Consider the following 15,811-nt stretch of genomic DNA (forward strand, 5'->3'; position numbering starts at 1 on the left):
CTTCTAGTCAGTGCCAATTGGGAACACTTCAAGCAAAACTGAAGACGGTCTAGGTGATTCACCAAGCTGGCTGGATTCATATGGGTAGCATCAGAGGGCTATATGTAAAAGTGTTGATTGGAACTGAGATACTATTTTATCTAACCTTTTATTATTCTGAAAAAGAAGAAACTGCAGAGAATACAAAGAAAGCATAGAAAAAATAATGATTTTGATTCATGTGGATATATTTCTTACAATAAAGGTTCAAACTTAATGCACCAATATTGAAAAATGAGATTGATGGCAAGTGCCACGGCTCAATAGGCTAATCCTCTGCCTGTGGCGCTGGCACCCTGGATTCTAGTCCCGGTTGGGGCGCCGGATTCTGTCCCAGTTGCTCCTCTTCCAGTCTAGCTCTTTGCTGTGGCCCAGGAAGGCAGTGGAGGATGGCCCAAGTCCTTGGGCCCTGCACCTGCATGGGAGACCAGGAGAAGCACCTGGCTCCTGGCTTCAGATCAGCGCAGTGTGTTGGCTGCAGCAGCCATTGGGGGGTGAACCAACAAAAAGGAAGACCTTTCTCTCTGTCTCTCTCTCATTGTCCATTCTGCCTGTCAATAAAAAAAAAAAAAAAAGAAAAAAAGAAAAATAAGATTGAAAAAAAAACAATGTTATGTAGATGAATTTCGTGCCATATCATCCTCAGAGGCACATTCATTTTGGAAATTAGAATAAGGAATTAAACACCTGACTTAAAACTTAGCATGGAAATCTTGAGTGTTGGTAAACCTGTACAGCCACAGAATCTCCAAAATATCACTGAGAAGTTGCAGATTTATACAACAATTTTAAACATTTTTTTGTTTTTAACTTTATAAAGTTGTCTATAGGTATACATATTCCCTGACTGAGCAATTTTATTCCACTAGAATTGCACGCATACGTGTGCAACCTGACAGATTCAGAGATAACCCTCACTTCATAGTACTTCAAAATTGGAAGCAATGGAGTTTCCATTAAAAGTAAAAGAGAAAATATATTGGAGTGTGTAGTTATAATTGAAAAAAAAAAATTAAGCACTGAACTGTAAACTGACTGTGATTCTGCAGTGTCTCCCTACCTCCAGTTTCTGCATGTGAGCTTGAGTTTCATCGCAACATGATGGTCTCCCAGAAATGAGACTTTTACCGGGCAGCTGGTCTCAAGTAGGATTCCAGGACTCAAGTAAAAAGTTCAGTATATTTTACTTATTTGACTTCATAAGTGATACCATATAAGTTCTAACAAACAGGACAAACTCAACATTTAAAGGTTGTGACTACTAACAAATATGTTTCTTTGGGGGAGGTAAGTAGGTTATTTTTTTGAGACAAGCAATGGCATATTTTTTTCACACAAATTAGTTTACATTTGTAATTCCTTGCCACCATTTTTTGGACATGACAGCTGTCTTCAGGGATGTTTGTTGTTGGATCCCATTGCGAAATTTGTGCTCTGCTCGTTTTTCATATTGTTGGCATGATAGGAATTAAAGAATAAAGTAATCCAGTTAAAGGTTGTCAATTTTCTGTAATACTGAAGGGAAAAAAATTTTTGTAGGTGAAAATTTAAAGGGGAATATTCATTTCCTTAAATGTAATTTATAAAATCCTATAAGATACATTTGAAGGCACTTCTTAATTAATGGATAAATGACTTGAAAAGATGCATTATTTTTGGTGCAAAAATCTTTGAAATGCATAGATAGTTTGTTATAATATACATTTTCATTAACTTTTTGTAGATTCTCATATAATCCATTTAAAAGAGCCACTTCACATTAGCTTTAAGTGTTACAAATTTTCTTTTTATAAAAATTGTAAAAACACAGTTTGAATACAACAAATTTAATCAAATAATCTTGTGTCATAGTTTTGGTACAACAGGAAACATTATTTCATCATTTGGCAAAAGGTCACTTGTCTCACAGGTTGATTTTTCTGTTGTTTGGACATTTTCTTATTTTCAAAGCTTTGTCACTTCTGACCTTTCGCTTAGAGGTACCATTTGACCTTTTGCTGTTATGTGCTCACTAACTACTCACATCTAGAAATATAATCGAAAGGTATTGCAGAAGGTGGCATGTTTAGAGAAATGCAACAATGCAAACTTAATGTAATAACATAGTAGAAGTAAAAAATAGATGATCATGTTCAGTTACACTGTCTAAATGATTCCTGTATGGCAGAAGGTATAAAAACAAATCATACCAAATGGTTCGTTTTGATCCTTGTTTGTGTTTGTTATTCTGTGGGCTGGTTTTCTGTTTTGTTTTGGTTTGATGAGTGAATTGAAGATAGTGGAACTTGATATGGGAAGGAAACTCCTAGCAGAATCTGTATGTGTGTAGATAACTTCTTGCTTCCCAGGAGTAGAATCTCCTCAAAAGTCCAGTTGGACATATTTTACAAATCTCCATTTTCACACAAGAAGAAAAGCAATGACTATCATGCATTAATGCCAGATGAACACTAAACTATTAGACTAGAAAAAATTAAATAATATTAATGGTCTCTTGGGCCAACAAAAAAAATTTATGAATCTAATATTGAGAAGTTTGATGTGGGAATAAACAGACAAAATTAGATGTGAGAAAATACATGAGTTATAAAATATATCAGTTTCAGAACCAGTGTTCAGCATAGTGATTAAGATCACATTTCAAGAGTGCCTGGTTGGATGCCTGGCTCCTGCTCCTGACTGAGTTTCCTGTCAGTGTAGAACCTAGGAGGCAGGAATGATGGCTCCATGAATTAGCTATGAATTAGATTCCTCCCAGGAGGAATCTGGGTGGTTTCTGGCTCTATCCCAATCTCAGTCTATTGGTATCTGGGGAGTGAACCAGCAGGTGAGAGATACGGGATCTCTCTCACTCTTTCTCTCTTGCTCCTCTTGGTCTCTTTGTCTTTCAAACTAAAAAAATAAATAAATGAAAAGAAATTTTACAATATTACTATTAATATTAAAATAACACAAATTGAATCTTTCTTTTTTTTTTTTTTTTTTTTTTTTTTTTGACAGGCAGCATTAGACAGTGAGAGAGACAAAGAGAAAAGGTCTTCCTTTCCGTTGGTTCACACCCCAAATGGCCGCCACGGCTGGTGCGCTGTGCCGATCCAGAGCCAGGAGCCAGGTGCTTCCTCCTGGTATCCCATGCGGGTGCAGGGCCCAAGGACTTGGGCCATCCTCCACTGCCTTCCTGGGCCACAGCAGAGAGCTGGACTGGAAGAAGAGCAACCGGGACAGAATCTGACACCTCAACCGGGACTAGAGCCCCGGGGTGCCAGCGCCACAGGTGGAGGATTAGCCTAGTGAGCCTCAGCGCCAGCTCAAATTGAATCTTTCTTTACATCTATCATCCTTGTTGTTATATCTTGACATTCATTTATTAATTATTGATACAAAACAAATGCACTGAAAGTTAGCGTCTTAAAACAGCAAACATTCATTATCTCACCTCGCATGTGGGTCAGAAATGTGGAAATGGTTTATCTGCATGGTTCTAGCTCTGCATCTCTCGTTGAATTGTAATAAAGTTGTTGCTCTGGTCTGCAGTCTTCCGAGTGCTCATCTGGCTGGAGGATCACTGTTTGCTCCTCACCACCTTGGGCCTCTCTAAAGAGCAATATGGCAGCTGGCTTTCTCCAAAGTCACTGATGAGAAACATGGAGAAAGAGGGAGCAAAATGGAATCTCCAGTGTCTAATTCAGCTTCTGTTGTATCATGTTGGTGACACACACAGACGCTCGTGATACGAGGGGAGGGAGATACAGCAGCCATGACTAGAAGGAGGAGAGTGGGTCACTGGGAGTCATTTTGAAGTTAGCTACTACAATCCCAAATAAATCATTAAGATGGACTGTATTTCTTGCAGTCTTTCTAAAACTCCTATTTTACACAATTTATCATTTTATAAACATAACGGTTATTTATTGTGTTGATCAGTGTTAAGATTTATACACACACTACATATAAAGTCTTTTACAAATGTGTACATACACATTCAATTGTTGATGTGTGTGTGTATGTTGCTTACTATTCAATTTTATTTAATTATGTATTTTCTTCCTTCTTTTTTGTTCAGAAAAAGGAAGAATAGAGAAGGTCTTGTCACCTCAAAATTTACATTTCAATAGGAAATGTAATTACTTACTACTTGGTCAATGATTATACTTACTGAAACTCATTCCTCAAAGCAATTTTAAAGAATTATTTCTGAATTTTATTTTTCTTTTTTTGGAGAGATTAAAGTGATAGATGGTGGTTTGAAGTTTACTCTGACAATCATAAGAATCGTTCTGACAAAAATATTAGCATGAATAGTTTAAGTGACAGTCTCATATAAATGAAACAGTGATATGGATCCAATGTGAACAATCTACCCATTTGTCATTTTCAGGCCTCCATTCAACAATAAACAATTTAATAATTCCTCTTATTGAATTCTAAACCTTATGGAAATACGGTATTTTCTTTGAAGAATGATTTTTTGCAATTTTATTGAATTGTAAGTTATGATAAATTAATTTTAAGTTTGCAGATATATCTCCGCCGGTGCCGCGGCTCAATAGGTTATTCCTCCACCTGCGGCACCAGCACCCGGGATTCTAGTCCCGGTCGGGGCACTGGAGTCTGTCCCGGTTGCCCCTCTTCCAGGCCAGCTCTCTGCTATGGCCCAGGAGTGCAGTGGAGAATGGCCCAAGTGCTTGGGCCCTGCACCCGCATGGGAGACCAGGAGAAGCACCTGGCTCCTGGCTTCGGATCAGCGTGATGCGCCAGCCGCAGCGCGCCGGCTGCGGCGGCCATTGGAGGGTGAACCAACGGCAAAGGAAGACCTTTCTCTCTGTCTCTCTCTCTCACTGTCCATTCTGCCTGTCAAAAAATAAATAAAAAATAAAAAATAAAGTTTGCATATCTCCAAGTTAATTAGCTTATACATTATATCATTGCATTTTGTATATTTTAATTAGTTGTAATGTTCCAATAATTCACAAATACTTTTAATTTGGAGATAATTTATATATATGATCTCTAAAACAAAATCTTGCAGAATGTTTTCCTGTTATATGAAACAAGCTCTTGGGTGCTTTTTTTGGTCACAAATTATTACAAGGCAATAATGTGAGTATCTACATTCATTCCAGCAGGAAGTTATAACAACATTTTTAAAAATTCATTTATTTATTTGAAAGAGTTAGAAAGAGAGAGGGAGAAGGGAAGGAGAGGGAGAGCAAGAGGGAGAGGTGGAGAGAAAGCAAGAGTGACAGAGAGAGAGGGAGAGAGAGAGAGAGAGAGGGAAGGAGAGGGAGAGTGAGAGGGAGAGGGAAAGATGGAGAGAGAGTGAGAGAGTGAGAGTGACAGAGAGAGAGGGAGATCTTCCATCCACTGGATCACTCCCCAAATGGCTGCAATGACTGGGACTGGGCTCAGCTGAAGTCAGGAGTCAGGAGCTTCTTCTGGGTCTCCCACAGGTCTCCCTCCTGTGTGACAAGGGCCCAAATATTTGGACCATCTTCCCCTGCTCCCAGGTGCATTAGCAGTGAACTGGATTGGAAGCAGGGCACTTTGGACTTGAACCAGTGCTGATATGGGATGCTAACATCAAATGCAGAGGCATAATCCCACTGACCCATAATGCTGGCCCCATCACTTTTGCATGACAAATAAAATTCTTGTGAATGAAAGAATTCAAAGCATTTCTGAATCTATTTCTCTATTCTATCTTTTGTCGATACTCTTTTGTTTGAAGTAGTAAGCAAAAGAGTTTTCTATAATTTGCTGCCTTTGCTAATCCTTTTTCTTTTTTGTTTTTTCTTTTTCTTTTTTTTTTTTCTTTTTTTTTTTTTTTTTTTTTGACAAGCAGAGTGGACAGTGAGAGAGAGAGAGAGAGAAAGGTCTTCCCTTTTGCCGTTGGTTCACCCTCCAATGGCCGCTCTGGCCTGCGCATTGCTCTGATCCGAAGTCAGGAGCCAGGTGCTTCCTCCTGGTTTCCCATGGGGTGCAGGGCCCAAGCACTTGGCCCATCCTCCACTGCACTCCCAGGCCATAGCAGAGAGCTGCCTGGAAGAGGGCAACCGGGACAGACTCCGGCGCTCTGACCAGGACTAGAACTTGGTGTGCTGGTGCCACAGGCAGAGGATTAACCAATTGAGCCGTGGCACTGGCCAATCCTTTTTCTTTTTAAAGATTTATTTGTTTATTTGAAAGTCAGAGCTACACAGAGAGAGGAGAAACAGAGAGAGGTCTTCCATCCGCTGGTTCATTCCCCAGTTGACCACAGTGACTGGAGCTGTGCTGATCTGAAGCCAGGAGCCAGAAGTTTCTTCTGGTTCTCCCACGCAGTTGCAGAATCCCAAGGATTTGGCGTCTTCTACTGCTTCCGAGGCCAAAGCAGAGAGCGGGATTGGAGATGGAGGAGCCGGGACACCAACCGGTGCCCATATCGAATACCGGCACTGTAGGTGGCAGCTTTACCTGCTACACCACAGTGCAGGCTCCCCTAATCTCCTTTTAACTTGAGACTGTGGCCTTGGTGGCAAGTCAGGCCTGCCCTGGAGATGAGGTATGACAGGGGAGGATGTGCATGAGGAGTGAGGAATTGCTTACAAGATATTCAGGAAACCCTGAACTCAGATGGGAAGTTACAGAATTTGTACTCAACAGAGCTGCTTAGCTTTCAGTTTTTCACAATGAGTACCTTACCATGAGATAAAATATTAAGAAAGATTTGAAAATATGCTTTACATATAGAGGAATAGTTTTGTTATCAATGTAGAATTTAATTGCCCCTGACTGCACGTATTTAATCAATTAGACTACATTATTATTATTAACATGTTCATCATTGTCCCACTTTCAATTAGCTGCCTAAATATTATAAAATAATAGGTTCAGCAATAAGTTCATGTATCAGAAACAGGCATTAATTTCTTTGGATTTGCAACTAGTGGTGATGTATTCCAGAATACTTAATTTGTGCTCCCATTGTAAAACTACTGTAATTTAAGTTCTTTTGTCTGATTAGGATGACTGTGTATTGATTGCACTAGAACAGGCTCTCATGGATGACCTGTGTCAGGCATTCAGCTTAGAGCTTTGCTCATATGGTTATTATCTCACCTAAAAGCAGCACTCTGTAAGGTACTTACCAGTGTTACTTAAATTTTTTTGTGAGCAAACTAAGGCCTAGTGAGGTAAGAAGTTGCTGAAAATAACATGCAGGTTGACTGGGGAAGCAAGGTGCCATAGTTGTTCCATGTGAGGACAAAGTGCCATTCTTCATGACAATAATACACTTCATACAATGATTTTGTTTTGTATTGTTTTTGTAGCCCAAAAGCACTTCAAATTAATGTCAGGGTGTTTTAAATATTTTTGAAAAAATTTATACTTCATCATTTTCTAAATAATTTTACACAATTATGCGGATAATTTTCACTTTATTAGAACAAAGTAGAAGTTACATTGTCTGTGTATCTATATATGCAAGTAAACATGTCCTGACAACATATTTTTTAAAGCTTTATTTATTTGAAAGTCATAGTTACATAAAGAGAGAAGGAGAGACAGAGAGAGAGGTCTTCCATCTGCTAGTTTGCTCCCCAGTTGACCATAATGGCTGTTGCTGCACTGATCTGAATCTAGGAACTTCTTCAGATCTCCTACGTGAGTGCAGGGGCCCACACACTTAGGCCATCTTCTACTGGTTTCCTAGGCCATAGCAGAGAGCCAGATTGTAAGTGGAGCAGCCAGGATTCAAATTAGCGCCCATGTGGGATGCAGGCACTGCGGGTAGTGGCTTTACCTGCTATACCACAGCTTTGGCCCCCATATTGTTTTCAAAGATCTATTTTTTAAAGATTTATTTATTTGAAAAACAGAGTTACAGAGAGTTGGAGTGAGAACAAGCAAGCAAGAGAGAGAATTTTTCCTCCATTGGTCCTCTCCCCAAATGGCCACAATGGGCGGGGCTGGACCAGTCCACAGTCAGGAGCCTGGAATTCCATAAGGTCACCCACATGGGTGACAGAGGCCCAAGTACTTCAGCCATCTTCAGCTGCTTTCCCAGGCACATTAGCAGGGAGCTGGATCAGAAGCAGATCAACCAAGACTTAGAGCTCTGATATGGGATGCCAGTATCTCAAGAGCAGCTAAATCCTCGGCACCACAATACTTGCCCTGTTGACAACATGTTATGCCATTAATTCACTTTTTTTTTTTTAGATTTTATTTTATTTATTTAAGACAGAGTTACAAAGGGAGGTCTTCCATCCACTGGTTCACTCCCCAAATGGCCACAATGGCTGAAGCTGCGCTGATCCAAAGCCAGGAGTTTCTTCCTGGTTTCCCACATGGGTGCAGGGGCCCAAGGACTTGGGCCATCTTCTACTGCTTTCCCAGGCTATACCTGAAAGCTGGATGGGAAGTGGAGAAGCAGATTCTCCAACTGGCACCCATATGGGATGCCCGTGCTTCAGTCCAGGGCTTTAACCCGCTGTGCCACAGCACTGGCCCCTATTAATTCACTTATAAAATTCAACATAGTGACTTAAAGAAAATTAAGCTATTACTATTTAAAATTGAAACAAATATTTGAATCAATCAAACACTCTATTCTTCATTGGTCCTATTTACATTCATGAAAAATGGAAGACTAGGGGATTACAATTTGTTGAAGATTGTACAATTTAAAATTAGATTTTATTTCAATCACTTGAGCTGGAAGAATCTACCAAAGTAGAAATAATACCTGCAACATTACATATGCTATGAACATTTTTATAAAGATTTATTTGTTTGAGGGGCCGGTGCCGTGCTTACTTGATTAATCCTCTGCCTGCGGCACCAGCATCCCATATGCACACCGGGTCTAGTCCTGGTTGCTCCTCTTCCAGTCCAGTTCTCTGCTGTGTCCTGGGAAGGCATTGGAGGATGGCCCAGGTGCTTGGGCTCTGCACCCACATGGGAAACCAGGAAGAAGCACCTGGTTCCTGGCTTCGGATTGGCGCAGCGCCAGCCATAGCAGCCATTTGGGGGATGAACCAATGGAAGGAAGACCTTTCTCTCTATCTCTCTCTCTCATTGTCTAACTCTATCTGTCAAAAAATTATTTATTTGAAACACAGTGTGACAGAGACACACACACAGAGAGAGAGAGAGAGAGAGTAGAGAGAGAGAGACAGAGAGACAGAGAGACCGAGAGAAAGAAAGAATCTTCCATCCATTGGTTCTCTCCCCAAATTACTGCAACACCCAGAGCTGGGCCAGGCTGAAGCCAGTAACCAAAAACTCCATGCTGGTCTCCCATCTGGGTGGCAAGAGTGCAAGTACTTAGGCCATCTTGTGCTGCCTTCCTAGGTATGTTAACAAGAAGCTAATTTGGAAATGGAGCAGTGGCAACAAACAAGTTCTCTGATACGGGATTCTGTGACAGCCTATGTGGTGGCTTAGCCCGCTAAACCACAATGCCAGCCCACTGAATCATTTTTAGTTCTGGTGCATAAAGCAGGGAAACAAATGTGAAATTCTAAGTGGGGAATCCATATAATGAGTGATCAAAGAGCCTAAAGAGTTCCTATTCTATGTCTCAGATTTCATTTTACCTCTCATTTATGTTTAGCAATGAGGTGTGAAAATTGTTCTGTGGCCGTCTTAAGTATCAGTAAACTGCATCACACCACATTCCTTTACAACTTACTGGCAATGTTTGAGATTCGCTTTACAATTAATTCCTGCTTTAAATGAAAAAGGTAATGTCCAAAGCGACGTTGTACTTTCTGTGTAAGTGAGGCTTTCCAGTGAATGATTCATTAGCTCTTTAATAATGACTTCTTTTTTGTGAGGTCTTTCTTACAAGTGAAAAGCTTTCCAAGTCACTTCATCTTTGCACATACTGTACTGCATGAAAATTAAATTATCTCATGAAATGCATTTTAAACTCAAGTGGAAGCTAGCCTGGCGTATATGCAGTGGTGACATTTCCAAGTCCCGGTTGTTAAATTCTAATCCAGAAAAGGCCAAATAATTTTTTAATTTTCTTTTTGAAAAAAGATTTGCTTAATTATGTATTTTAAAGAAGGATTACACACACACATACACACAGAGAGACATCTTCTAACCATTGGTTCACTTCCCAAATGACCTCTAACAGCGGAGGTTTGCCTTGGCTATAATCAAGAGCCTATAACTCCGTCTTTTTTTATTTTTATTTATTTATTTTTTGACAGATGGAGTTAGACAGTGAGAGAGAGAGAGACAGAGAGAAAGGTCTTCCTTCCGTTGGTTCACCCCCAAAATGGCTACTATGATCGGCGCTGTGCTGATCCTAAGCCAGGAGCCAGGTGCTTCCTCCTGGTCTCCCACGCAGGTGCAGGTGCCCAAGGACTTGGGCCATCCTCCACTCCCTTCCCAGGCCACAGCAGAGAGCTGGACTGCAAGAGGAGCAGCTTGGACCAGAACCCGGTGCCCATATGGGATGCCAGCACCGCAGGTGGAGGATCAGCCAAATGAGCCTCAGCGCCAGCCCCTATAACTCCATCTTGATACCCCACATGGGTGACAGGGGCCAAAGTACTTGCACCAATATCCACTGCTTTCCCAGGTAAAATCAGCAGCAAACTATATTGGAAGTGGAGCAGCTGGGACTCGAGTGCCAACTCTGGGTTTTGGGAAGCCAGCATCACAAGCAATGACTAGTTGGTTGCACCACAACACCACCCCCTAAATAAAGTTTAAAATTGATGCTAATGAATATTGAAAATTCTCTTCCATATCTAAATCCATAGACGTTGGAGATTGTTCAATTTATGAAGCTTATTCTCTTTTAGTGTAAAATAAATTAATTTAAAATATATTCACTTTAATTACTGATTGTTTGGTTCCAAGGGAGCTAGGACTTGAATTTCATTTCAGTTTAGCTTTCTTTTGCTTCTGGGGTTATATTGCCTTCCCAACATTCTGATATGCTGACAAATGTATTGAATCAGACTTTGAAATCCTGACTAATAACCAATTTCTATCGCAATTTCTTCTAAAGCAACTCTAAGACATCAGTGTTCAGCAATATTCCCTCCCCGCCTAGGATAACTTGTCTCTATTCAGCCAAAACCTTTTTTTTTTTTTTCAGGTACTGCTTATTATTTATATCTGAGATGCCCAGAACAAGGTTAAATTCTAACCTCAAAATGATAAAATGCTTATCACTCATGGGGAATAATATTAATAATTCCAATCCTGGGCTGTCGTGTAGCACAATGGATTAAGCTGATTCTTGCAGCACTGAAATCCCAAATAGGAGGACTGGTTGGAGTTCCAACGGCTCCACTTCTGATTCAGTTTCCTACTTATGCACCTGGGAGTGCAGAGGAAGATGATCCAAGTGCTTGGGCTCCTGCCATCCATGAGAGACGTGGATGGAGTTCCTGCTCCTGCTTCAGCTTCACCCAGAATTGGCTGTTGTAGCCAATTGAGGAGTGAACTGTTGGATGGAATATTGCTCTCTCTCTCTCTCTCTCTCTCTCTCTCTCCTTCTGTCCCCCACGCCCATCACTCTGCCTTTCAATAAATAAATAAATAATCTAAAAATTCAATTAAAAATTTCCTCCTATTTTGGCTCATTCTTTTCTATTTCTCATAGGCTGGGTAACATTAAATACTGCATATTATCTGTTTTTTGTTAGTTTAAAGATTTCTTTATTTATTTGAAAGGCAGAGTTACAGAGAGGCAGAGAGAGAGAGAGAGAGAGAGAAAGTCTTCCATCCATTGGTTCACCCCCCAAATGGCTGCAACATCCAGAGCTGAGCCGATCCGAAGCCAGGAGCCTGGAGATACTTCCATGTCTCCCTCGTGGGTGCAGGGGCCCGAACACTTGGGCCATCTTCTACTGCTTTTGCAGGCCATAGAAGAGAGCTGGATTGGAAGTGGAGCTGCCAGGAATTGAACTAGCACCCGTGTGGGATGCCGGCACTACAGGCAGTGGCTTTACCCACTACACCACAGCGCCGGCTCCCTACATATTATCTTGTACAATGCTAAATGGGCATACTTAGTGCATGGGTTTGCCATAGGCTGCAGAGAAGCATAAATGTGTAATCAATCAGAAGAGTTCAGAGAATTGCACAGTGATGACACCAAATTAGCTGACTTTCTGGAATTACTACCTTTTTCCTCTTTCTATTACAGATCTGCTTGGGAATGGACCTAAATAAGGCTAACTTGGTTCAAGAGAATAGTTTCCTTGTCAAAGAAGTGGCTTTTCTCAAGTGTCAATGAAGTAAATTCTTTGTAAGATAAATCAAAAATTTTCATTTATGAGATGTTTCCATCATGGTCTCAGAGTCCCCTTACAATTCAAAATTCCGTGGAAGGCCACTAATTGCTTTTCCTTAAAATATGTGACATTTCATCTCTCAAAAGCCTGACAACTCTAGTAACAAAAAAATTAATTTACCCTCACTAAAAGAATTTCATTATTTTTTGATGAGCTTTCTGGACAAAGAGAAGTCCACCCCAGTGACTGCACTCTACCATAAAGAGAGTTACACTGGAGAGAGCCATTGTGGGCAGAAAAATGAATTGATAGTAAAAACCATTTTTCTCCATTGCTTCATGGCCAACTTTTCCCAAAACTAAGAATAGCAAATGTTACATTTAAAAATATTAAGGAAGCTATTTTTCACAAAGACTTTCAAAGATAATATTCACACATTTTTAAAAAAATTAAAATGTGTATTTATTGGAAACTTATTCCTTTAGTGAGAGCTTAGGAATTAATCATGGTGAAGGACACATTGCTCCAGTGGTTTCTCAGGAAGAGAAAGAAAACTCTGAACTTTTCCCTTAACTTCTGTAACACAAAGGTTAATATAATCGGTCCCTGCCTATAAATAGAACACTTCCAGAATTCAAACTCTGCAATCATTCTCTTAATGTTTATCTCTGATTGCATACAGCACACCAATTATGCAATGACAATAAATATAAATAATTTGGGGTTGTTATAAAATACGTTAACAAGTATGATGATTGTCCAACGAGTTTGTGGAAAATGGAATTAAGAGAGAAATGTATTTTGGTATAGTATATTTTTTAAATCCGTGTATAGTTTTTCATAATGCACATTTTTATTAACTTTCTGAAGACTCCTCATATTCTCCTGATAAGGTAAAATAAGCTGTTTTTAAGAATTTTTTCTATTTAAAAAATTTATTTATTTGAAAGCCAGAACCACAGAGACAGGGAGAAATGGGCTGCGGGGCATCCTTTATCCACTGCTTCACTACTCAAATTGCTGCAAAAGCTAAGGCTAGGCCAGGCTGAAGTAGGAGCCAGGAACTTCTTCCAGATCTCCCACAATGGGGGAGTGGGTCAAGTCCTTGGGTCATCATCTGCTGCCTTCTCAGTGCATTAAGAAGTTAGATTGGTCCTAGAAGCTGGGACTTGATTCTGGCATTGCAAGTGGCAATTTAACCCACTGTTCCACAACTCTAACCCCAGAATTTCTGTTTTTGATGACAATTTTTTAATCATAGTTGTTATTGAATCTTCTTTATAGTGTTTGATCACTCCTTTCTTCCAATCACTACAGGGACTTAAATACTTTGCAAAATCTCCTTATAGTTACGTTGAACATCATTTCCATTGTGGGTATCTGATATCTGCACTCTATCCAGACCTCATACATCTTGTAGACTTAATATTTACTGTGTGAATATGCATAAGTCATAATAAAAGACACACTGTTAACTGTGTATTTTGCTGAGGCCCCAGTATGAATCCCATGCCCTGTGAGCTGGTTGATGGAGTAGACTAGGAAGCTAGTCTCACTATCTGAGTCTCACACATAGCTTTCAGTTATCTTCCCAGACACACTAATCTTCTTGAATGTGTGTTTTTAAACAAAAAAGAGAACGTTAGTTCTTTCTTACTATGACCATCAAGTGAGGGTTCCTATCACAGTTCTCAAGAATGAGTTATTTAATTTAGCAGCTAGATCTTTGGAAAAATAAGATTTTTTTCTTTTACTGGGAACATAGGATTGACTTCACTTTCAAATTAAATATGGGGGCTGGCGGGGTGGCACAGGTTAATCCTCCACCTGTGGCACCAGCATCCCATATGGGCGCTGGTTCTAGTCCTGGCTGCTCCACTTCCAAACCAGCTCTCTACTATGGCCTGGGAAAGCAGAGGAAGATGTCCCAAGTCCTTGGGCCCCTGCACCTACATGGGAGACCAGGAAGAAGTGCCTTGCTCCTGGCTTCAGACCAGAATAGCTCTGGCCATTGCGGCCATTTGGAGAGTGAACCAGTGGAAGGAACACCTTTCTTTCTGTCTCTCCCTCTCACTGTAACTCTACCTCCCAAATAAATAAATAAAACCTTAAACAACAACACAATAACAACAACAAATTAAATCTGTTCCCCTTGTCGTCTAACAAGCAGATGCTACTACCTGTGCTATCTGGCTTTTCCCAGGAGCTTCCATTGTGATTCTGAGCAACCAGCTCCCCATCACCTGTTCACCTTGTCCATGTAACCTGTGCTCCTTTTCCTTTTCTTGAAAAATTTCTTCTTGATTTCTTCTAATATTTAAAATTTTTCTTTTATAATGGAATTACTTCTATGTCAAAATTGTTTTTGAACTTGATGCTTAAATTTGTATTCAGTGGAACTGAAGATTGGCTTGGCACAAAAATGGGTCAGGAACATAAAATAAGAGTCACTGCCTCTGCAGAATGAATTGTTTCCCCTGTTGCCACCAAAGGATGGAACTAAAAATTTATTGAAGGTAGAAAATGTTGACAATGTAATTGAGAAACTTCTTCTTGGGTACCTCCATGGAGCATGTTCCGTTTTCATCTCTTCAGAAATGAACAAATCTTGTATCTGTTAGGGAAAAAAAGCAACCATCATAGTAGAATCATACATAATAATATCACTTTCCATTATTTTCATAAAATTAAAGGCTAATGTTATCAGCAGAATTTTCCATAAAGCTATTTAAAAATATGAAATTTTGGGGAGCTGGCATTGTGGCATAGCGGGTAAAAGCTGCCAACTGAGATGGCATCCCGTTTGGGCTCCACTTGGTGTCCTGGCTGCTCCACTTCTGATACAGCTCCCCCTAAAAAAAAGAAAACAACTTTTGTTAATAATTGTTTTTTTTTTTTTTTTGCAAAATGCAATGCATTTCCTAATACTAGTCAAAAATACAATTAGTAGTAAAAAAGGTATAAAATAGTTATAGCTGCCTTTATTTATTTACAAACTGACTAGGGTTGCAATATTAAAATGTTTAGAGAGTCTATTTTCAAAGATTTGTGCATAATAGTCACAGTAAGAATAATACAGGGAAGAAAATAAATATACTAACAATAGAAAAGTGACTGTAGACATATGAAAGTGTTATTTTGTTACAAAATGCATTAGCTTGAAACTCAATATGTACTTAGGAACTGAATTAAATGTAGTCCCACATTTAAAAAATGCTTCATTGTGTTTGCCATTTTTTGCATAATATTTTAATTGTTTTGTTTTAATTTTGTAAATGAAATATAGGTATATACTTTGAATCACATATATTATTTATTCACATTATGTACAAAAAAGAATTTATTGTTAAAATGGTGATTTTTCAAATGCTGTGTCTTTGGAACACTTTTTTCAGTGAAATTTGGCCTTCAAGGTCATGCTAAGAGGAAAATATCATATTCAAATTGTGCTATGTTACTTTCTCTCCATTTCAAATCCTGCTTCTCACCTTGGTCCCTGAGGATTTCTTCAGAGCTTCGGATCT

The 15,811-nt window shown here is 39.6% G+C and overlaps 1 long non-coding RNA gene across 1 annotated transcript in view; it reads right to left on the reverse strand.

Moving 5' to 3' along the window:
* Positions 1–9,841: 9,841 nt before the first annotated feature.
* LOC127492779 (uncharacterized) overlaps positions 9,842–15,811 on the reverse strand; it is a 101,414-nt gene continuing 95,444 nt past the window's right edge. Inside the window, exon 3 of the long non-coding RNA XR_007922536.2 lies at positions 9,842–15,139. This is a non-coding gene — a long non-coding RNA (uncharacterized lncRNA). The remainder of the gene's footprint in view (positions 15,140–15,811) is intronic.

This window comes from Oryctolagus cuniculus, chromosome 14 (genome assembly GCF_964237555.1).
Source record: "Oryctolagus cuniculus chromosome 14, mOryCun1.1, whole genome shotgun sequence".
NCBI classification, from domain to species: Eukaryota; Metazoa; Chordata; class Mammalia; order Lagomorpha; family Leporidae; genus Oryctolagus; species Oryctolagus cuniculus.